This window comes from Lepidochelys kempii, chromosome 13 (genome assembly GCF_965140285.1).
Source record: "Lepidochelys kempii isolate rLepKem1 chromosome 13, rLepKem1.hap1, whole genome shotgun sequence".
Lineage (NCBI taxonomy): Eukaryota > Metazoa > Chordata > Testudines > Cheloniidae > Lepidochelys > Lepidochelys kempii.
The window spans coordinates 35,221,431-35,245,768 of record NC_136392.1 but is presented as its reverse complement, the minus strand read 5'-3'; the positions used below and the strand labels follow the sequence as shown (position 1 = coordinate 35,245,768).

The window sequence follows — 24,338 nt, the reverse complement described above, 5'->3', positions numbered from 1 at the left end:
GGATCTAATATTTCCAAAGGTATTTATGCACCTTAAAGCTCCTAGTGGGATTTAGAAAATTGCCTAAATAGGTTAAGTTCCTAGCACCAGATTTTTAAAGGCATTTAATTGAAGCTAAGTGCCTGAATACCTTTAAAAATATAGCCCCCAACTATTGACCTGCAATGGAAGTTAGACACCTGTCATAAATATAAAGGGAAGGGTAAACACCTTTAAAATCCCTCCTGGCTAGAGGAAAAATCCTCTCACCTGTAAAGGGTTAAGAAGCTAAAGGTAACCTCGCTGGCACCTGACCAAAATGACCAATGAGGGGCCCAAAATTGGGCCCATCTCTCTCTGTCTCTGTCTCTGTCTCTGTCTCTCCAAAGCCTACTAGAGGGAATGGAAAGAGTACCATTGACTTTAACTATCATCATCAGGCACTCTATAATCATGGAGCTTAGGGGATTAGAAGGCAGGAGCTCCTGGACTCTATTCCTGGCTTTTCCCTGACTCCCAGTGCATCCTTGGACAAGAACCTTTACCCCTCTAACCTAGTTTCTTCTTATATAACAGAGGATTGCTAATGGTTAATTACTTACTACAGAGGGGCATTGGGCCCATTGCAAAGAGCACTGAAGGGAGTTCTTTCTGACCCATTGTAGAATTAAATAGCTCATGACCATCATCTCCACACCCCCCATATACTCCTTCCTCTGCAATCTCCCCTTCCTGGAGATCTGGTACTCCACGGTCTATGTCCCCAAGACAATTGCAGTCTTCCTTGGGAAAAGCAGAACCACCTCCTTCACTAGCTGCATCCTGCAGACGTACTTCATGTTCTCCCTGGGCTGCATAGAACAAATCCTCTTATCTGCCATGGCCTGTGACCACTCTCTGGGAATTTGCTACCCATTGCGCTATTGCACCATCATGAACAGCAGCCTGTCCGCTCAGTTGGCCCTTGGTTCCTGGGTGTCTGGTTTTCTGGCTATGTCTAGCCCAGCATATTTGATAGCCAGGTTGTCCTTCTGTGGCTCTAATGTCATTAATCATTTCTCCTGCAGCATAGATTCCTTAGTCATATTCTCCTGCACAGACACCTTGGTGATTGAGAGGGCAGCTTTCCTCATCTTGATCATCATCATCCTGGGACCATGTCCCATAACCCTGGTCTCCTAAATTTACATCATTTCCACCGCACTGAGGATCCCCTTGGCCCAAGGCTGGCAAAAGACCTTTTCCACTTGCTCGGCCCACCTCACTGTTGTCCCTATCTGGTACGGCTCCACCATCTTCCTCTATGTCCAGCCTTCCAAACAGAGCTCCTTGAAACAAGTTTGTCAGCATTTTGAACCCTATTGTCACACCGCTGTTAAACCCCTTCAGTTACACTCTGAGAAATAAAGAGCTGAAGATGGCTTTATGGAAGACATTCAGTCGACGTGAATTTTTGAATGGCTGACCTGCTACTGAGCCTGACTCTCAGCCCATGCTCATGTTGCCTTTGGTATTTGCAAGGCTATTTAGGCATCTAAAGATTCAGATGGCACCTAGATACAATTAAATATATGGCTTCTAAGACCAATGGGAGTTATGCACCTAACCTGCTGGGGAATTTTTAAAATTTCCACATGGCACCTTCAGGAACTGACAAGCTTTTTGAAAATCTGGCCCTAAGAAGCTATCTCGAGTTCTCAGCCACAGCACATTGGAATCAATGAACATATTGCAGTTGAATTAAAAGGGCTTTCGATCACTGCCTATGTGGACATTAGCTTTAGCAATTCACATTTAGGCCCCCATCCTGATGTCATTACTCATATACTGAATTTTATTTGAGTGGTCCAACTGACTTCAACGGGACTACTCACACTAAGTAAGATAAGCTCGTGCATAAAACATCAGCAGGATCAAGGCCTCAGTGACATAGGACAAATTTCTGAGTGCAGTTGCAAAGTTTAAATTTGTAGTAACCCCAGAGTTTTTATTATAGATTCATAGATACTAAGGTCAGAAGGGACCATTATGTATATGATTGGCTGGGTGATTCACATGATGTTGCTATTCCCTGATTCAATGTCTGAATTAAACAACAGAATAAATAACAACAACAGGAAATACAGAATCATGAACAAAGTTGACAGGGTTTTTTTAGTGATGAATTTCAAAATTTCAGACTTATTTCCATTTTTAAGGGTTCTAAGTTTTTAGGAGTTTTTTCCCCCTGCATTTTGGTACATGGAAAAAAAATCAGTAATGATTTTTATAAAGTTTTTCCTTGAAAACTTTGATAAAAAATGAAGTGAAAGATTTCATGAAAAAAGAAAAAAAATCACTAAGTCAACAGTTCTTTATAAAAATTGTCATTTATGAAAAAAGGTCATTTTCAAAAACAAAACAAAACAAAACCCTTTTTCAATTTTAAAAAAATTGTTCAGCTGTAATGATGAATAACAAATAACAGTCTCTTTTGTTTACACATGAATATTTGTGTTTGCTGGTGGATATGGATATGCATACAGAAATATCTGAAAATATCTGTGTGAACAAAAACTTGTTAATACTGTATGTGAAAAGTGATAATCCCCTGGTACAAATATAGTCCAATTAAATAGTCATTTGGAATTCAAATCTATGGTCACAAACATAATTTTGTATAATTTGATTGGCTGGGCTCATGAGATCATTCCGTCATAATAGATGGAGGTTTACTAGGAGGCAGCTTTAGCGTTCAAAGACACGACCCAAACCAAATTGAAGTCCATGAGACTCTTTCTATGAATTTCAATGAGCTTTGGAAAGAGATGGAGAAAGAGAGAGAATCACAGAGTTTAAGGCCAGAAGGGACCTCCAGATCATCTAGTCTGACTTGCTCTATATCACAGACCCCCAACACCACCCAGCACCCACATACTAACACCAACAACCAATATTAGACCAAGTTCTATGACCCTTGGGAGACTAACAGTGATGAGCTGCCAAAATCTTAACAACTGGTTCCCTCTTCACCCCACGAGGGGGTCGTTGCCCACCCCCGCCCCCCGGGACTCCTGCCCCATCCAACCCCCCACGTTCCTTGACGCCCCCCCAGGACCCCTGCCCCATCTACCCCCCTCCCCTGTCCCCTGACTTCCCCCAGAACTGGGCAGGAGAGTCTCATGGGCCACCATAGTGGGTGTCCACCCTGCCCCTAAGAGCCAGAGGGACCTGCCGGGGGGCAAGGTGGGGAGTCCCGGTGGTGCTTACCTGGGGCAGCTCCCAGGAAGCATCTGGCAGGTCCCTCTGGCTCCTAGGGGCGGGGGAGCGTAGCTAGGGGGGAGCAGGGGGAGCGGCCGCTCCCCCCACTGCACGTCAAAAGTGGCACCTTAGGCACTGACTCCATGGGTGCTCCAGGGCTGGAGCCCCCACGGAGGAAATTTGGTGGGTGCAGAGCACCCACCGGCAGCTCCCCACCCTGCACCCGGCCCCAGCTCACCTCCGCTCCGCTTCTGCCTCCTCCCCTGAACGAACCGCCCCTCTCTGCTTTTCAGCGCCCCCCGCCCCCCCGCTTCCCGCGAATCAGCTGTTCGTGCGGGAAGCCGGGGAGAGCTGAGAAACAGGCAGCAGCTTCGCCCTCAGGCCAAGGGTGGCGGAGGTGAGCTGGGGTGGGGAGCGGTTCCCCTACACACATACCCCCCAGGGTTACCTGCCGCGGCGCAGACGGCCCTCCTTGCGCCCCCCGACCCCAGCTCACCTCCGCTCCACCTCCGCCTTCATGGGCCTGGGCACCAAGCTGCCGCCGGCTTCTCAGCCCGCCCCGGCTTCCCCCGTGAACAGCTGATTCACGGGAAGCCGGGGGGAGGGGGGTGGTAAAAGCAGAGTGGGACAGAGCGTAACTCAGGGGCAGAAGTGGAGCAGAGGTGAGCTGGGGCTGGGGGCGGGGGGGGGGCAGGGAGCTGCCGGTGGGTGCTCTGTACCCACCAAATTTTCCCCTTGGGTGCTCCAGCCCTGGAGCACCCATGGAGTTGACACCTAAGGTGCCACTTTTGGCTGGTTGTTAAATTTAGAAGCCCTTTTAGAACCAGTTGTCCCTCGTGGAACAACCGGTTCTAAAAGGATTTCTAAATTTAACAGCCGGCTCCAGCTCTCCACTGGAGACTAAGCTACTGTGTGTCACAGGCCTAGGGCAGGAGGCACCGAGGTGCACCAGTGCCCAAGCCACTTGCAATGTCAGGGAATTGATTCAGGGAGATATACCCAAATAATCCTGGAAAGTGACCCATTTGCTATGCTGCAGGGGAAGGTGGAAACCCCAGGAAGATCACTGCCAGTCTGATGTGGTGGAAAATTCCTTCCAAAGACCATTTATGAAAATCAGTTAGATGCTGAGTATGTGAGCAAGAACCAGCCAGCCAAGCACCTGAAAGAGAATTCTTGGAGGTACCTCAAAGCACCAGCACACCCAATGTCCAATGTCCAATCTCTGGCTGTGGCCATGTATGATGCTCCAGAAGAAGGAGACCAAAAAACCAAAGAAATAGAATACACTGGAGAAACATCCCTTTCTGACCTTTGCAAGTGACCAGCTAAAGTGCTGAAGCATGAGAGTTTATAAACATAAAACATAAATCAGGACGGACCCCCATGACTGCACAGCCCAGTCCACTACCTCCACAAGCAATCTCATCAGACAATCCCACTCATAAACTAGTCAATCTCTCTCTTAGAACATATTAAGTTATTTGCCCCCACAACTCTTCTTGGGAGGCTGATCCAGAATCTCACTTCTCTGATGGTTAGAGAGAATGAGAAGAATTATCATGAGGTTAGTAAAGAAGAAATGCATGAAGGCAGGTATATGAGTTCACAAACCTGCTGCATCGGAATATAAATCATTGTTCCTGAAACCAGTCCCTGAAACTCTTACACGATCTCTACAAGCAACACACACTGTACATTGGAAGCATGACTTTGAAGTTCTTTGGAGATCGAATCCCAAGGCAATTTGTGAAGCATATAGATAGCCTTGAAGGAGGTTATTTTAGCTTGGTTAAAGGAGAATTAATATAGATCTTAATCACTGTAAAACTATATATAACACTGGTGAAAGAGAGAGAGAAAACGATTTATTAGTATATTACACAAGAACATATATAGTTGTCAGGTGAGAATATTATGGAAAACAATGACCAGGATATTGTAGGGCTAGCTCCATCATTAGAGACTGAGACATTTGTCAAATTTAAAGGAGACTGTTTTAGTTAAGCAACATTTTTGTCTGTGTTTCTAAGCTAATGTTTTTCATTTGCTTGCTGTCTAAGGTGGCAGATGAGCTCCTTGGAGGTTTTATGCCAAATCAAATGTCTTTCCACTTCAAGATGTTACCTCTGCTCACCAAACCCACCCAAATGTGAGAATGTTTTCTAAGATATCTGGCTGCCTTCACAGTATTTACTGTCCTCACTTTGGAGTTATACCAGTGTAATTAGAATCTGAATACATCACATATTTAAGAAAAAATAAAGATGATACAATCAAAGTCCTTGCTTTTTTCACTAATAATAATTGGCACTCTAGTATATGATTACAGATGTTAATGAAAGAGATCATTTCCAATCATTTAAAGTGTGGGCTCCAGTTCTAAAACTGAGGATACAAAATCATCCCCTTCTGTCTCATCCAATCTGCCTCCCATGCCTATTCAGAATCAGAACTGATGACTTCAAGGGGAAAAAATATTTTTTCTACTTTTCATTCCCATGAGTGCTAAAGAGTGAACCAAGCAAAAATCAAGTGGATGGATTCTGTGCCAAGTTCCAAGCAGTTAGATATCTGAAATGTCATTGGAAAGAATGAGTTGACTCTTGGGTCACAAGAGCACGATCATGGAGCAGGTCCTCAAAGAATCAATCCTGAAGCACTTGCATGAGAGGAAAGTGATCAGGAACAGCCAGCATGGATTCACCAAGGGAAGGTCATGCCTGACTAATCTAATCGCCTTTTATGATGAGATTACTGGTTCTGTGAATGAAGGGAAAGCAGTGGATGTATTGTTTCTTGACTTTAGCAAAGCTTTTGACACGGTCTCCCACAGTATTCTTGTCAGCAAGATAAGGAAGTATGGGCTGGATGCATGCACTATAAGGTGGATAGAAAGCTGGCTAGATTGTCAGGCTCAACGGGTAGTGATCAATGGCTCCATGTCTAGTTGGCAGCCGGTATCAAGTGGAGTGCCCCAAGGGTCGGTCCTGGGGCCGGTTTTGTTCAATATCTTCATAAATGCTCTGGAGGATGGTGTGGATTGCACTCTCAGCAAATTTGCGGATGATACTAAACTGGGAGGAGTGGTAGATACGCTGGAGGGGAGAGATAGGATACAGAAGGACCTAGACAAATTGGAGGATTGGGCCAAAAGAAATCTGATGAGGTTCAATAAGGATAAGTGCAGGGTCCTGCACTTAGGATGGAAGAATCCAATGCACCGCTACAGACTAGGGACCGAATGGCTAGGCAGCAGTTCTGCGGAAAAGGACCTAGGGGTGACAGTGGACGAGAAGCTGGATATGAGTCAGCAGTGTGCCCTTGTTGCCAAGAAGGCCAATGGCATTTTGGGATGTATAAGTAGGGGCATAGCGAGCAGATCGAGGGACGTGATCGTTCCCCTCTATTCAACATTGGTGAGGCCTCATCTGGAGTACTGTGTCCAGTTTTGGGCCCCACACTACAAGAAGGATGTGGATAAATTGGAGAGAGTCCAGCGAAGGGCAACAAAAATGATTAGGGGTCTAGAACACATGACTTATGAGGAGAGGCTGAGGGAGCTGGGATTGTTTAGTCTGCAGAAGAGAAGAATGAGGGGGGATTTGATAGCTGCTTTCAACTACCTGAAAGGGGGTTCCAAAGAGGATGGCTCTAAACTGTTCTCAATGGTAGCAGATGACAGAACGAGGAGTAATGGTCTCAAGTTGCAGTGGGGGAGGTTTAGATTGGATATTAGGAAAAACTTTTTCACTAAGAGGGTGGTGAAACACTGGAATGCGTTACCTAGGGAGGTGGTAGAATCTCATTCCTTAGGGGTTTTTAAGGTCAGGCTTGACAAAGCCCTGGCTGGGATGATTTAACTGGGAATTGGTCCTGCTTCGAGCAGGGGCTTGGACTAGATGACCTTCTGGGGTCCCTTCCAACCCTGATATTCTATGATTCTATGATTCTATGAAGGCAGTGAAGCTGCCAGATAGCTGAGATAAAAGTGGTGTGGTGAACCTAACACCCTCCCTTTGGTATACTGACGTGCTTTGGGCTCCTTTTCCAGACATTAGGAAGCAGTAAGGATTGAGGAGGGACTGCACCATAGGCCTGAGTCTCAACCGCTGACTGGTTTGAAATATTTTGTCAATCTCTGCATCCCAAACCTCACTGACACAAAGCTGGGCTAATTTTCACAGCAATAGAACATGGTCTTGTTTCCTAAATGGAAAATCCATCCATGGCAGGGGACATATGTGAAACTAATGCACATTTCCTCTTTTTCTTTTCCCCCTCCTCATCAACTTTAGTCTTTAGTATTCTGAGTAGGGCACTGAGGGTCTCTTGGGGTCCATTCTCAGTTCTGGAAGGGGACGTTGGACAGGTCATTACAGTAGAAGACCAGGAACAGGGTTGGGATTTTCGAATGAGTTAAGGAATTTAGTTGTCCAACTCCCAGTGGAAATTAATGGGAACTGGGCAGCTAATTCTACTGGGCTCCTTTCAATAATCCTAGTCAAGGACTTTTGGTTCCAATACCAGTGCTGTAGAGATTCTGTGGTCTAGTGTTTAGATGGAAGAACTGGGAGCCAGTATTGCTGGGTTTTGCTCTCAGCTTTACTACAGTTGCCTCACTGCGCAACCTTAGACAAATCAAAAGTATGCCAATGGGTGCAATAATGGAAAGGCAGTTGTAAACTTAGATCAATATCCAGCCATGCCCCCAGAGTGTGTCATTGTCCTTCTTTCATTGGTTTCAGCAAGCCTGGCGTTGTGGTGGAATTTATCTTCCTAGGATGCCCTGGGAACCAGTAGTTGAAGATTTCCCTCTTTGTGCTCATCCTGATGGTCATGGGAAATGCAGCCATCATAACACTAGTGATAACCCAACATTGACTCCACATCCCTATGCCCTTCTTCCTTTGCAATCTTTCCTTCCTGGAGATATGGTATACCACATCCTCTGTCCCCAAGCCAATTGCAATCTTCCTGGGGAAAAGAAGAACCATCTCCTTTGCCAACTGCCTCTTGCAGATATACTTCTGGTTTTGCTTTGGATAAAACCAATTTTTCCTCTCCTTGGTGATGGCCTTTGACCACTATTTGGCCATTTGCTACCCATTGCATTATAGCATCATCACAAACAGCTCAGCTGGCTGTTGGCTCTTGGGTGTACAGTTTCCTGGTTATCTCTGTGCTGGAATTTCTGATCACCAGGTTGTCCTTCAGCTGCTCAGTCATCATCAACCATTTCTGTTCCAACAGAAATTCCTGGATAGTCCTCTCTTGTATGGACACGTTCATCACTGAGATGGCAGCTTTCATCATCTTGGCCATTGTCATCCTAGGCTCATTTGTGATCATAGAATCATAGAATATCAGGGTTGGAAGGGACCCCAGAAGGTCATCTAGTCCAACCCCCTGCTCGAAGCAGGACCAATTCCCAGTTAAATCATCCCAGCCAGGGCTTTGTCAAGCCTGACCTTAAAAACCTCTAAGGAAGGAGATTCTACCACCACCCTAGGTAACTCATTCCAGTGTTTCACCACCCTCATAGTGAAAAAGTTTTTCCTAATATCCAATCTAAACCTCCCCCACTGCAACTTAACTCTCCTTTCATACATCTATATCATCCTTACTATTCTGAGAACCCCCTCAGCCAAAGGCTGGAAAAAGACCTTTTCCACTTGCTCTTCCCATCTTGATTATATGGTACAGCTCCACCACTTACCCCTCCTGCACAGAATTCCTTGGAAATGACCCTGATACCCAACATCCTGAATGCTGTTGTAACACAATTGCCAAAGCCTTTCATCAATGCCTTGAGGGAAAATGAGGTGAAGAAAGCCTTGGGAAATACTATCTGTGGGAGAGTAAATAATTTCCAAATGGCCTGGAGGTCATTCCACTAACATTGAACATGTTTAAAATCAGCAGGACTGCATTAATGGATCAGTCCCCAGCTATATCAAAGACTGAATATTGATTTATGAACCATTGGGCTCCTCTGGGACACTGCAGATAACTAAGCCCAGGACAAAAGACATCAGAGCAGTGATCAAAGGAGCACTGTCTGTCGGGTGATCTGGCTATGGAACATACTCTCAAAAGAAATCAGGCATATCAGAATCTGTCTAAAGGAAACACTAAACAAACCTTCACTTAAAAAAGTCTGTCCACCAGAACATTACTGGCTTTTTACATTACAACACTGAAACTGCTTCTACCCCTGAATGCCCACCACAACAAAAATCAGAAACAGGCCCCAGAAAGACCCAAGTTCTGAAATGTTTAGCAGGTTAAAATCAAACATAGGGAAGAACTTCTTCACATAATGCACAGTCATCAGGTTTCAAAAAAGAACTAGATATGTTCACAGAGGATAGGTCCCTCAATGGCTATTAGCCAAGATGGTCAGGATGCAACTCCATGTTCTGGGTGTCCCTGGCCTCTGTTTACCAGAAGCTGGGAGTGGGCGACAAGGGATGATTGCCTGTTCTGTTCATTCTGTCTGGGGCATCTGGCATTGGCCACTATCTGAAGACAGGATACAGGGCTAGAGGGACCATTGGTCTGACCCAGTATGGCCATTCTTGTGTTCGTGTGTTCATAGTGCTAATTACTTTCCTCTGTTACAGGAGTGCTCTATATCTGTATATCTGGAAATGGGGAATACAGAGACAACCCATCCTTGCATATAGTGGGGGGAGGCAGAAAAAGGGCAGTGGCTTCAGAAAATGTTACTGAGCATGCTTGCTGCATGTGAGCATGTAGAGTACAAGCCAAGCAACAGATCTGCAGGAGCACATGACCCTGCATACTCCCCCTCCACCCGATGCATCACCTCTGGGGGAAAAGATTAGGTGCCAGTGATGATATCAAGTATAGAAAACACAATTCCTTGGTTTTGTGGCACCAATAAAATTCACAGTTGAGGCTTCCTCTGTCCAGCTATTTGTCTTTGCACAGCAAGTGGAAGGGGTCATATTTGGCATTTGCCATTATTTTACAGCTGGGGAAAATGAGGCTGCGGAGGGCTTAGAGTAACAGACCAAAGCTCCCCCTGTGTAGTGAGAGTTTGGCAAAGACAGGCCTAGAATTCTTTTCTCCAGTCTGTACTTTCACCAGGAGACCAGCCTGGCACAGCAGAGTGTGTTACATATCCTAGGGAAGTCTGTGAAACTCTGTTGAGATCAAATATCCCCAGAGTGCTGGGGAGATAGGGGTGGAGTACAAAACAAACCTCCCCTTGCAGCCAGTTTGAGCTGCCATTCATTAACAAGGTAGGTAGGGGTAAAGCCTATTGGATGTTGTTGGAAAGAGAATCCCACCAAATGTCAAAATCTACGGAATTTGCCTGAGACTTTTGGTTTTGAAGAGGCAGAGTCTCATTTTTACTAACAACACTTTGCACCACTCTGGCAGTAGAATGGGGCTTAAAATTGGAGGGAATTATACTAATCACACATATTTTAAAGCTCTTTATACTGCAAAATGATCTTGATATACATATGAACCAGGTGTGCAATATTCCTCTATTTGATATGTATTTTGTTGGGGGGGGGGAGGGAGGAAGATACATCACCTTCTGATGCACCATTTTTCAGCAGCCATGCTATTGTGTGTCATCTGGGAAGAGAAAGAAGGTGAAAGAAACGAGTTTGTATTAACAAACTCTATCAGAAGACAGGGTACGTTAGATTCATTAGCCAGATGAAGCCTATCATGCCATTATAGTTTAAAGCAATTGTATTGATGAATAGGTTTGCCTTTCTTGGTAATGCAAGCTATCTGAAAAGTGCCATTTAAAAACTTTGCCTCACAGAGGAGTCAACATAGCAATAGTGAAAGAATGAGTATATTGAGTATATCTCATCACTCTTTTTCATATAGTATAACGTTTAGGATGAACAAAAAGAAATTGTATTTTTTGTAAATTGCATAACTAATAGAGCCAATTGGGAGGTTATAGTTTTACATCAAATTTTTTTTGACAGAAATGAAAATACTTTTGTTTTTTGTCAAAAGTTCTCTTTTTTTCATTTTTTTGTCAAAAATAAAATAGCAAAAAAAAGTTTTCAGCTAACCACAAGTTTTGAAATTTCAGTCAGAATGGTTCTTTTAGTCACCACAAACTTCTTGTTTTTATTGTTTTAGTGAAAGTCCCAAAATTATTTTATTTGTTTATTTGCAAAAATCTCTGTTTCATCAAAAAGACGGTGTCTATGGATAAAATTTGTTGATGGAAAATTCTCAAGTAGCTCTTATAAATTAGCCTGTGAATTTTACTGGTACAGCAAGTTTATTGAGGCAAATGAGAAAAAGATAGATAGATAGATCTATTTCTTGTCTGTTCACGGGGAATAGAAGTGGGAATTTCAACTCTTGTGTTCTATCCTCAGCTGTCTCTGTCCTCTGAACACATCCCTGCTTCAGTTTCCCCACCTGTAAAATGGGAACAAGCGGCTGACCTAGTCAACCTTTCACTCCAAAGTTCCTTAAATCAGGCTTAGAATCATAGAATCATAGAATCATAGAATATCAGGGTTGGAAGGGACCCCAGAAGGTCATCTAGTCCAACCCCCTGCTCAAAGCAGGACCAATTCCCAGTTAAATCATCCCAGCCAGGGCTTTGTCAAGCCTGACCTTAAAAACCTCTAAGGAAGGAGATTCTATCACCTCCCTAGGTAACGCATTCCAGTGTTTCACCACCCTCTTAGTGAAAAAGTTTTTCCTAATATCCAATCTAAACCTCCCCCACTGCAACTTGCTTCTACTGTGTGGGCATATTGTGTGGATTAATAGCCATTCTTTGTACATTGCTTTGTGGCCTAAAGAGCTATACAAGGGCTAAGTATTGTTATCTGTGCAAGAATAAATTCAAATTTAAATGGCAAGGATGGCCATTGCAGCTGGGGTTTTCAAAGAAGCATAAAGGAATTGGCTGTCCAGCTGCTATTGCATGGACTGCTTCCAACCTGTTTGAATATATCAGGCTGCAATAACTACCAATCATTTAGTCTTTCTTCTACAAACTGATGTCTGTTTCAGTACAGGGAGCAATGTTCTTTGTACAATGTGGCAGATGTAAACAGAGTAGTAGGGTGGGTTGTCGGTTGTTCCTTAAGCATTTGGCATCTGGCAGTGTTTGGAACATGATTCCTAACTAATTAGGCTATTGTTCTGGACCAGTCCAGGCTGTAAGGGTTTGTCTGAAGGCTGAGCCCAGGGGAGGTGAGTGGAAGAGGGAAATGTGAAAGGAAAATGGGAAAACAATTTTAGTGTATTTGTGGAAAGCTGTTTATTTGTTCTTTCCCTATCTCTATTTGTGTGTCCTGCCTTTTAGATTGTAAGCTTTTTGGAGTAGGGGTGGTCTTCTATGTTATGATTGTGCAGTGCCCAACACAACGGAGTCACAGCCCTAGCTGGGACCTTAACATTCTACCAGAAGACACACAATAAATAATAAACATAATTTCTAATTTCAAATGTTACTTCCTTGTTTCTGAGAATTTGGGGTGGGATTTTCTAAAGGCTTTACTCGCTGAAAAACAAGAATTCCGTTTTGCGGATGAAAAAAAGGTTTCAAACTTTGTTTTGTTTGAACACAGAAAGAACATGAGACCTTTCAAAAGTTTTAGAAATAAAAAACAGGAGAGCAAGAGACCTCCCCTCAACATCCAGATGGTTTCAGCAGTCACCTGGGCCATGATAGAGTCATATTTAAGTCCCAACTCTGGTTGATTTGTAGGATGGACTCAGACTTGGGCAAGTGCCCAAACTAACTATCTGTAGAGTCAGTCTTTTCCATTTGTTCTCACTTTTATCAGTAATTGGATTCCAGACTAGATGAAATTTTTGTGATTTATGAGCGAGCCTAAGTCCTACAGACGTTCAATGAGAATTAGGCTGCACAGGGACAGATTTGCAAAGGTATTTAAATACCTAAAGATGTGTGTCAGCATCTGGTGGGTTTTTAAAAGTTTAAAGCAGATGAATTGTGTTAGGATATAGATATGCGGGCCTGTCTGTAAAGGCCTATACTCTAAGAATGTAGGTGTATTCTTATCACTTGGCTAGTTATAGAGGTATAAAAGAAAGAATCAAAATCACTGTCTGCCGGTGTAAGGTCCTTCTCCTACTGTGACAGTCTGAGGCCCTGTTCTTAGGCTAAGGCCTTTGGCTAAGCAGCAGAGGCAGCCATAAGCTGGGAAGCAAACGGTCACCTGCTCACATTCCAAACTAGTCACACTGAAATAAGGTGCTATTGGGCTTAGGAATACAATCCTGTCCTACCACCTCCAGAGAAAGGGAAATGCCTAGAAAATGTAAAAGGAAACTTAGTTTGATAGCATCCTGTCTGGCAAGAACTCACTTATCAATAGCTGGGACGTGAAATCCTCACTTCTGTATTGTTTTGTCATTATAGTTCCCACTTTGCTATTGTTTGTCTGTATAATCTCTGTCTGGTTCTGTGATTGTTTCTGTCTGCTGTATAATTAATTTTGCTGGGTGTAAACTAATTAAGGTGGTGGGATATAATTGGTTACATAATCATGTTATAATATGTTAGGATTGGTTAGTTAAATTTCAGGAAAATGATTGGTTAAGGTATAGCTAAGCAGAACTCAAGTTTTACTATATAATCTGTAGTCAATGAGGAAGTGACTGGGTGTGGGTGGGCATGGACATGTGGGTGTGTGTGATGGGAACAGGGAATGGGGGTAAGAAAATTGGAATCATGTTTTGCTAAAGGGGGAAATGGGAACAGGGACACAGGTGTAAGGCTCTGTGGTGTCAGAGCTGGGAAGGGGGACACTAAGGAAGGAAACTGGAATCATGCTTGCTGGAAGTTCACCCCAATAAACATCGAATTGTTTGCACCTTTGGACTTTGGGTATTGTTGCTCTCTGTTCATGTGAGAAGGACCAGGGAAGTAAGTGGGTGAAGGAATAAGCCCCCTAACAAGTTGACTGATTAATGTGTCAACATGCTTAAAAATAAATAAATCTTACAGGAATGGTGATGCTTCTCAGCATACTTAGCAGTCACCTGAACATTGCTGGAAAATTAACAAGTATGTGTGTTGAAACAAAGCTGGTGTTATTTTGAAGTAAGGTGAATAACATATTTGGGTTTGTGCAGATGGAGAGTTAAAGTGCAGCAAGCTCGGCTGTGAATCTAGAGCAGACACTGTGGCTACGTCTACACCGCACACTACTTGCGGCAGCGTGCTAGGCATACGTAGTTAAGCACCACAGTGAAGAGGAGGCTGCGTCCACACTGTGGTGGGTAGGTACACACAGCAGTGAAAGGCTTTGGTAGTGAGGAAAGCCTTTACCAGGGCGACATGCCAGAATCTTTTCCTGCTGTCTCCCCTCTGCCAGAGCCTTTCCCCACTGCTGGGGTACTTCACTGTGGTGGGGAAAAGCTCTGGCAGCTCCTAGCTGCACAATACTTACTCTGCAACAGAGAAAGACGCCAGCAGTGGGGGTCAGCGTGAGAGGGCTCATGCAACTCCCCCTGTTGGAGCCTTTCCCCACCACAGCAAAATATTCCTGGCACAGGCAGGCAGTATGACACTACACTGCTAACAATAACAGTATTGATGGGAGAGGCCCTGCTTAGATGAATACAGAGCTGTGTAGGGTACCTATTGGGTACATAGCCTCAGGGTTCAGGCATGCCTTTACTCTACTTGCCTAAGCAGCCCCTCACTGTCTACACAGCTATGTATGCCTGTGGTAGGGGGGTGAGATGCGTATGTAACCTACACACCTCCAAAAGATGTGTAGAGTGTAGACATACCAGAATTCTCTGTGTGGACCATGCTTTTGCCTACTAAATGTTCCCCAGTGTTTGTTTTTTTTATTTACTGTGCTTTGAAACAGAAGTTGGTCAATGGGGACTTTTTAGTGAGCGGTATCAATGCCTACTTTAACACATAGTGTACTGTTGACTCACACCCCAGCTTCCCATGCACTGACCTTCCATCTACACAAGGTCTTTGACAGTCATTACAACAGAATAAAGTGTTACAATGCTGTGTGTTCAATGCTGTGTGTTCAGCATTTTTATCTGCCTGCCGCCAATGGTCACTTTTGTCTTGGCAGATGGGCTTTGTGACTAGTACAGAAACAGAAAACCGAACCAGCATGCAGGAGTTCATCTTCCGGGGCTTTCCCGGCACTTAGTGTTTCCAAACATCCCTTGTTGTGCTGTTTTCTGTGATGTATGTCCTAACAATTGTAGGGAATGTGTCCATCAGAACCTTAGTGTGGATTCACCCCCGGCTCCAAACCCCCATGTATTTCTTCCTCTGCAATCTCTCCTTCCTGGAGATCTGGTACACCACAGCATGTGTTCCCAAGGCCATTGGTGTCATGCTGGGGACAAGCCAAACCATCTCTTTCACTGTTTGCATCCTGGGCTCCACAGAATGTTTCCTCCTGGCTGTCATGGCCTATGACCCCTATCTGGCCATATGCCACCCATTGCAATACTCATCCCTTATGACCAACACCTTCTCTGCTCAACTGGCCTTCCTCTGTTGGCTGTGCGGGTTCCTGGCTATCTTTGTGTTGGCATCTCTAATATCCAGGTTGTCTTTCTGTGGCCCTAACATCATCAATTATTTCCTTTGTGATGTAGATTCCTGTATAGCGCTCTCCTGCACTGACACCAGCCTTGTTGAGCTTGCAACGTTCATGGTCTCAATCATCGTTGTCATGGTCTCATGTGCAGTAACCCAGATCTCCTACATTTACATCATCTCCACCATCTTGAGAATCCCATGAGCCCAAGGCCTGCAAAAGGCCTTTTCCACTTGCTCAGCCCATCTCACTGTTGTGACTATCTGGTACAGCTCCATCATTTTTCTGTACGTCAAGCCTTCTGCACAGAACTCATTGGATTTGAACAAAACAATCAACATCTTTAACACTATTGTAACTCCGCTATTAAACCCTTTCATTTACACTCTAAGAAACAAAGAGGCGAAGGAAGCTTTGGGAAAGGCATTGAGTGGGATACGAAGTCATTTACCAACAAGATGGATTTAGTAGAAAGTTAGTCAAATGGACAAAAACATTCTTAAACATCATTTATATAATAGAAAAGTAGGCAACAGCACTGAGACAGAAAATTTCAAAAGACCACCAATTCCTTTTGTCTTAAAATGGGTGTCAGACACCTAAATCTGACCTCAAATACTAATCCACTTTCTTTGTGGAGATGATGTCTTTATTGCTCTCCTCATTTACAATAATAACCTGCTATTTTTTTTCACAGAAGAGATAAAATTGTAGACTGTTGACCCCTGACCTGGTCTTGGAGGGTTTGTAATTTTGAGTAAAATATAATATATCTGCTACGCATCCTTATAGAAATAATAATGGAAGTTTTGGAGCTGTATTGTCAAGTAGACGAACCAAAATATATGTATTAATAGTAGACTATTAATGAGTTGGTTGAGTTCAGGATCCTGACGCAGGGAAGAAAGGTAAGCAGCAGGATACGGACCCTGGACTTCAGGAAAGCAGACTTCGACTCCCTCAGGGAACGGATGGCCAGGATCCCCTGGGGGACTAACTTGAAGGGGAAAGGAGTCCAGGAGAGCTGGCTGTATTTCAAGGAATCCCTGTTGAGGTTACAGGGACAAACCATCCCGATGAGTCAAAAGAATAGTAAATATGGCAGGCGACCAGCTTGGCTTAATGGTGAAATCCTAGCGGATCTTAAACATAAAAAAGAAGCTTACAAAAAGTGGAAGGTTGGACATATGACCAGGGAAGAGTATAAAAATATTGCTCAGGCATGTAGGAATGTTATCAGGAGGGCCAAATCGCACCTGGAGCTGCAGCTAGCCAGAGATGTCAAGAGTAACAAGAAGGGTTTCTTCAGGTATGTTGGCAACAAGAAGAAAGCCAAGGAAAGTGTGGGCCCCTTACTGAATGAGGGAGGCAACCTAGTGACAGAGGATGTGGAAAAAGCTAATGTACTCAATGATTTTTTTGCCTCTATTTTCACTAACAAGGTCAGCTCCCAGACTGCTGCGCTGGGCATCACAAAATGGGGAAGAGATGGCCAGCCCTCTGTGGAGATAGAGGTGGTTAGGGACTATTTAGAAAAGCTGGACGTGCACAAGTCCATGGGGCCGGACGAGTTGCATCCAAGAGTGCTGAAGGAATTGGCGGCTGTGATTGCAGAGCCATTGGCCATTATCTTTGAAAACTCGTGGCGAACCGGGGAAGTCCTGGATGACTGGAAAAAGGCTAATGTAGTGCCAATCTTTAAAAAAGGGAAGAAGGAGGATCCTGGGAACTACAGGCCAGTCAGCCTCACTTCAGTCCCTGGAAAAATCATGGAGCAGGTCCTCAAAGAATCAATCCTGAAGCACTTGCATGAGAGGAAAGTGATCAGGAACAGCCAGCATGGATTCACCAAGGGAAGGTCATGCCTGACTAATCTAATTGCCTTTTATGATGAGATTACTGGTTCTGTGGATGAAGGGAAAGCAGTGGATGTATTGTTTCTTGACTTTAGCAAAGCTTTTGACACGGTCTCCCACAGTATTCTTGTCAGCAAGTTAAGGAAGTATGGGCTGGATGAATGCACTACAAGGTGGGTAGAAAGCTGGCTAGATTGTCGGGCTCAACGGGTAGTGCTCAATGGCTCCATATCTAGTTGGCAGCTGGTATCAAGTGGAGTACCCCAAGGGTCGGTCCTGGGGCCGGTTTTGTTCAATATTTTCATAAATGATCTGGAGGATGGTGTGGATTGCACTCTCAGCAAATTTGCGGATGATACTAAACTGGGAGGAGTGGTAGATATGCTGGAGGGGAGGGATAGGATACAGAAAGACCTAGACAAATTGGAGGATTGGGCCAAAAGAAATCTGATGAGGTTCAATAAGGATAAGTGCAGGGTCCTGCACTTAGGACGGAAGAACCCAATGCACAGCTACAGACTACGGACGGAATGGCTAGGCAGCAGTTCTGCGGAAAAGGACCTAGGGGTGACAGTGGACGAGAAGCTGGATATGAGTCAGCAGTGTGCCCTTGTTGCCAAGAAGGCCAATGGCAGTTTGGGATGTATAAGTAGGGGCATAGCGAGCAGATCGAGGGACGTGATCGTTCCCCTCTATTCGACATTGGTGAGGCCTCATCTGGAGTACTGTGTCCAGTTTTGGGCCCCACACTTCAAGAAGGATGTGAATAAATTGGAGAGAGTCCAGCGAAGGGCAACAAAAATTATTAGGGGACTGGAACACATGAGTTATGAGGAGAGGCTGAGGGAGCTGGGATTGTTTAGCCTGCAGAAGAGAAGAATGAGGGGGGATTTGATAGCTGCTTTCAACTACCTGAAAGGGGGTTCCAAAGAGGATGGCTCTAGACTGTTCTCAATGGTAGCAGATGACAGAACGAGGAGTAATGGTCTCAAGTTGCAGTGGGGAAGGTTTAGATTGGATATTAGGAAAAACTTTTTCACTAAGAGGGTGGTGAAACACTGGAATGTGTTACCTAGGGAGGTGGTAGAATCTCCTTCCTTAGAGGTTTTTAAGGTCAGGCTTGACAAAGCCCTGGCTGGGATGATTTAACTGGGAATTGGTCCTGCTTTGAGCAGGGGGTTGGACTAGATGACCTTCAGGGGTCCCTTCCAACCCTGATATTCTATGATTCTATGATTCTATGACTGGCTCTAGGTTTTAAGCATTAAATGTTAAGGGCTTAGAGTGAGGCCTAGTAGAAGTTGGTAGCTGGTATAAGATAACATGGATATTATGTGCTTGACTGAAGGTTATAGAATGATACGAGCTTGATCTAAGGTTATAAAGTGTAGCAATATGTATCTTGTGGTAGTTTAGCAATGCATTTGTTGAGAAACAGGTAAACCACAAAGGAACAGATAGTAGCATCTTATGGACTTTTTTCAATACGAGTTGACTGCATTGATGTATCAAAACCACTGGGAAAGGGACCGACAGAAATGTTTGTGTTAACTGTTAGAAATGTTATTATGGTCAACTGGAACACTACATGTGGACAACCGGAACCCTAAAATTAATCTCCCAGGATACCAAACATGAGACTGGATATGATCAGATATGGTCCCAGATATATGTGGATGGAATGGGAAAAGGATTTCAAAAGTTTGTCAAACTTATCCCTAGCTGGGACACAGGGATGATGACCTGAAACAATTGGGTAGGAAGCCTAGCCCGGCTCCTTCCTCTTGGGGTGATCTCCAGGTACTTTTCCTTCCATCTTTGTTTCTAATGGTCTCCAACAAATTATACGTATGCACAACGTAAGACTGTATGTATCAACAATGCAGAAAACCACTTTATTGTACTTAACTTTTTCTTATACTTATGTATACTGCTATTTCAATTATATTTGTCTGTATTTTTAATTAAAGCTCATGAAGTTTCAGTGTGTGCTTCACCAACTTCATTTTCCTAATGATCTCTAAGTAGCCGCCTAAATAAAGAACCTATGATAATAAACAATTTTATAATTGCAACAATTCATCAGGCTACAAGTAGAAGGGATTTTTTTTTTATGCTGAAGGTTCTAAATTGTTAGGCTTCAAAGTCACTTACCAGGATCTGTATGGATGTATCCATTGTTAATTACATAGCAAAGGAAACTGCTGAGGTGCTCTGACAGAGTTGGGTGGAGGTTGTTGCCTGATTATTTTTAATAGTTAATAATATTTGTATTGCTTACTAATTGATCTGATTAATGAACTGGGGGTAAGATAGTTCTTGTCCCAGAATCAGGCTACACAGAACTAAAACCAATGAGTTCAGTACCTTGTAGGGAACCTTGAGGTGTATAGCAAAGACACTCATACTGAGGGCAAAGCACAACCATAGAGATTTTTATTAGAATCAGGAAGAAAGCCAGAAAAGCTCCATACCACATAAACAGATAGGAATAATACATTATTGGGGATATCTGTGGCATCATTCTTTGAATATGCTTTTAGATTTGCATACTTCCACCCTTCCTTGAGGACTTAATGGTAAGAGACAAAGGACCAGCCCTGTCCCTGGCATGCCAAATGAGTCCAATGGTTCAGGTTCCTCAATGACCAAAACTGATGGTAGATAACAATAGAGTTGAAAGATCAGATGATGGAAAGTGCTTTCCATCCACATGGTGGTTTGCCCTACTATAGGGTTGAATATTCATGCTAATGCTCAGCCATCCATACCCAGATCTAACGTCCTTACCATCATAATATTGGGGTGCACTTATCCTTATGTATATATATTAATGCCATTTAACTCACTATCATAGCCATCACTTCTTGTTCAAGCATATTTGCGGTTATCATTTCCATGGTCCTTTGGCTGCCGATTACCATTAGGTTTCAACTCCTGTTATTGAGCAATTCTATTCTTAGTTCCCCAAAATCTAAGGGCAACAGAGAGGCCATTTATCTATGCCCAGGGTCACAGGCCTACTTCACTTGGCTATACTTATGCTAATTTCCTGAAGCTAATGTCTTACATGATACAGGCCTGTAGGTTCCTTGCATTATAGTTGAATATAATAAAGGCTAAACTAGCCCAATGGGCTACATTATGGAGGTTGAGCACTTGAATAGTAGGGCCTACTTCAGATCAGGAGCTGTACTGGCGGAGTAGGAGTGTGGCTGGAGATCTGCACTGTGGCGGCCCCCACGCTATGCCTGGCTCAAGTAAGATCATTGCCCAATCAGGCTGTTCTAGTTCATCCAAAGTATGGTTGATTAGGCTCAGGGTTGCTGGAGTGAGTGAGTGAATGAGTGATGATTCGCTACCTCTGACATCACAACGCTCCTGTCAAGGTTCCTTCCCCACTCTGAACTCTAGGGTACAGATGTGGCGACCTGCGTGAAAAAACCCCTAAGCTTATTTTTACCAGCTTAGGTTAAAACTTTCCCAAGGTACAAACTATTTTACCTTTTGCCCTTGGACTTTATTGCTGCCACCACGAAGCGTGTAACAAATATATAACAGGGAAAGAGCCCGCTGGGAAACGTCTTTCCCCCCCAAATCCTCTCAAACCCTACACCCCCTTTCCTGGGGAAGGCTTGATAAAAGTCCTCACCAATTTGCATCGGTGAACACAGACCCAAACCCTTGGATCTTAAGAACAATGAAAAAGCAATCAGGTTCTTAAAAGAATTTTAATTGAAGAAAAAGTAAAAGAATCACCTCTGTAAAATCAGGATGGTAAATACTTTACAGGGTAATCAGATTCAAAACATAGAGAATCTCTCTAGACAAAACCTTAAGTTACAAAAAGACACAAAAACAGGAATATAAATTCCATTCAGCACAGCTTATTTTATCATCCATTTAAACAAAACAGAATTTAACACATATCTAGCTAGATTACTTACTAAGTTCTAAGACTCCATTCCTTTTCCGTTCCCGGCAAAAGCATCACACAGACAGATAGAACCTTTGTTTCCCCCCCCTCCAGCTTTGAAAGTATCTTGCCTCCTGTAGTACTCTATAGTAAAATTGCTATAGAATCAGGGAGAGAGACTGCATTCCTGTCCCTCCCACCACCAGACAGTTAGGCCGGCGTCAGCAACAAAGTGTGCAATCCTCTAGAATTTGTGGGACTCATCCCACAACTAGATCATTGAGCTGAGCATTTATTTAGCTTGCAGGATGATTTATCCTTCCCACATAATGAGCACCAGGTCGTGAAATATGTTTAACTACTAAAGTTACATTCGGAGAGCACCCTTATATGCAAACCAAGACCCAGAGTTGAGAGCAACCTAATTTATTAATTTTGATGGTCGCACTGTTATCCCTTATCATTCAACAGAGTTTTAATGTGATGTTTCCTATACATATTCCCATACTGGTTTGTGTTTTAATTGATCTTGTTGGTAGTTTTGAGGTCTAATTCAAATCTACTTTCCTGGCTTTTGTGTAGTTGGCCACGGCCCATTGTTATTATTACATTGTAAACAAAGTTGATTATTGTGTCATTTGTTTTCCCTTATATTATGGCAAGTAATTTATTTTTTTAGAAAAAACACCCTTAACAATAAAAGACAACAAAAAGCTAAAATAAAACAAAGAGCAATATATTGTTCCAAAGAAACCTCCACCAGTACATATTAGTGAGATTCCACAAAGTTCTATTTGCCCTGAAAAATGGAAGCACTTTTAATAACAGTGAGTCCACGTCTGAGAAAGGTTAGGCTGTGGTTTTCCAAAGAGCCTAGGGGAATTAGGAGCCAAAATGCCATTTGTGCTGGGAAACATGGATAGAATCTGGCTGTAAAGTTGCCAGCTGATCATTCCATCTTAATCAGAGTCTGCGTGGGTTGTCAGGAACAGGGGGATGTTGTCTCTGTTCTCTGATGACCCACAACCACAAAAGTCAATAGGAGTTAGGCTTTTAATCTGTTTAGGTGCTTTTCTAAATCTTATTGGGATATTTAAAGGTATTTGGATGTCTAATGGGATTTTTAAAAGCACTGATGTGCCTAAGACCCATTGAAATCAATGAGTTATAGGTGTCTATATGCTTTGGAAGATCCCATAAAGTGCCTACATACCATTAAAAATCTAGCCCTAGATCTCTCTGAATATTTAGGTGTCAAAACATCTTGGAAAATCTGTTCCTAAATTGGATGGGACTTAGGCACCTAAGTCACTTAGTTGACCTTGAAAATTTTACTCTGAGGCACTTTTGAGAACTTTACCCCAAGGCAAAGCACCAATTTAGAATTCAGACAAGTGTCTGCAAACATTCTTTTGCAGTATTTGACCAGCTTTCTACAGGAAGCCATCCAAATATTGAGGGTGGAGGTTTCACAGGAAGTGGTTTGAAAGTAAGATTTTGAGCTGGTGTAAATCACTGTAGCTCCACTGAAGTCAATGGAGCTATAACAGTTTATACCAGCTGAGAATTCAGGCCAAAGGGTAGACAAGAATGCAAAATTCTTCAGGAATTTAGAGCTGCACCAAAGGCCATTGAAGCCAATGGAAAGATTTTGGCTCAGGGCTTTAGGCTGGGATTTTCCAAAGCGCATATAGGAACTAAGTTCCCAACTCCCATTGGCTTTCCACCCTTGTGTCCATTTGAAAATCATAACCACAGAACAGAAAAATACATGAAGATAGAGGTGTGAGTTGATTAACCTACAGGACCTCAAAAAGTTGATTAACCTACAAGCAAACCCTCTGAAATGTTCCTCAAGAACTAGCTCTTGTGTGAAGATTTTAATGACACCACAATCAAGAAAGATTGCAAACTTCTGTGGAGATCAAGGCCCAAAGGCATTGTGTGCACTAATGAAATAACCTTCCCTCATTTAAACACTTGCATTTTGCATGGATGTATCTGTCATAAATATAAAGGGAAGGGTAACCACCTTTTTGTAAACAGAACTATAAAATCCCTCCTGGCCAGAGGCAAAACCCTTTCACCTGTAAAGGGTTAAGAAGCTAAAATAACCTCGCTGGCACCTAACCAAAATGACCAATGAGGAGACAAGATACTTTCAAAGCTGGGGGGGGGGGACAAAGGGTCTGTCTGTCTGTGTGATGCTTTTGCTGGGACCAGATCAGGAATGCTTTCCAGAACTCCTGTAAAAAGTTAGTATGCAATCCAGCTGGAAATGCTTTAGATTTCCTTTTGTTAAATGGCTGGTAAAATAGGTTGTGCTGAATGCAATGTATATTCCTGTTTTTGTGTCTTTTTGTAACTTAAGGTTTTGCCTAGAGGGATTCTCTCTAAGTTTTGAATCTGATTACTCTGTAAAGTATTTACCAGCCTGATTTTACAGAGGTGATTCTTTTACTTTTTCTTTCATTAAAATTCTTCTTTTAAGAACCTGATTGCTTTTTCATTGTTCTTAAGATCCAAGGGTTTGGGTCTGTGTTCACTGAAGCAAATTGGTGAGGATTTTTATCAAGCCTTCCCCAGGAAAGGGGGTGTAGGGCTTGGGGGGATATTTTGGGAGAAGACATCTCCAAGTGGGCTCTTTCCCTGTTCTTTGTTTAACACGCTTGGTGGTGGCAGCATAGGGTTCAAGGACAAGGCAAAGTTTGTACCGTGAGGAAGTTGTTAACCTAAGCTGGTAAGAATAAGCTTAGGAGGTTTTCA

The 24,338-nt window shown here is 43.3% G+C and overlaps 3 pseudogenes; all 3 read left to right on the top strand.

Moving 5' to 3' along the window:
• The first annotated feature begins 657 nt into the window (after nt 1-657).
• On the top strand, nt 658-1,444 carry LOC140897234 (olfactory receptor 6F1-like; annotated as a pseudogene).
• A 6,671-nt stretch (nt 1,445-8,115) lies between these two features.
• On the top strand, nt 8,116-14,654 carry LOC144929231 (olfactory receptor 6F1-like; annotated as a pseudogene).
• A 666-nt stretch (nt 14,655-15,320) lies between these two features.
• Nucleotides 15,321-16,268, top strand: LOC140897233 (olfactory receptor 6F1-like; annotated as a pseudogene).
• Nucleotides 16,269-24,338: the final 8,070 nt, after the last annotated feature.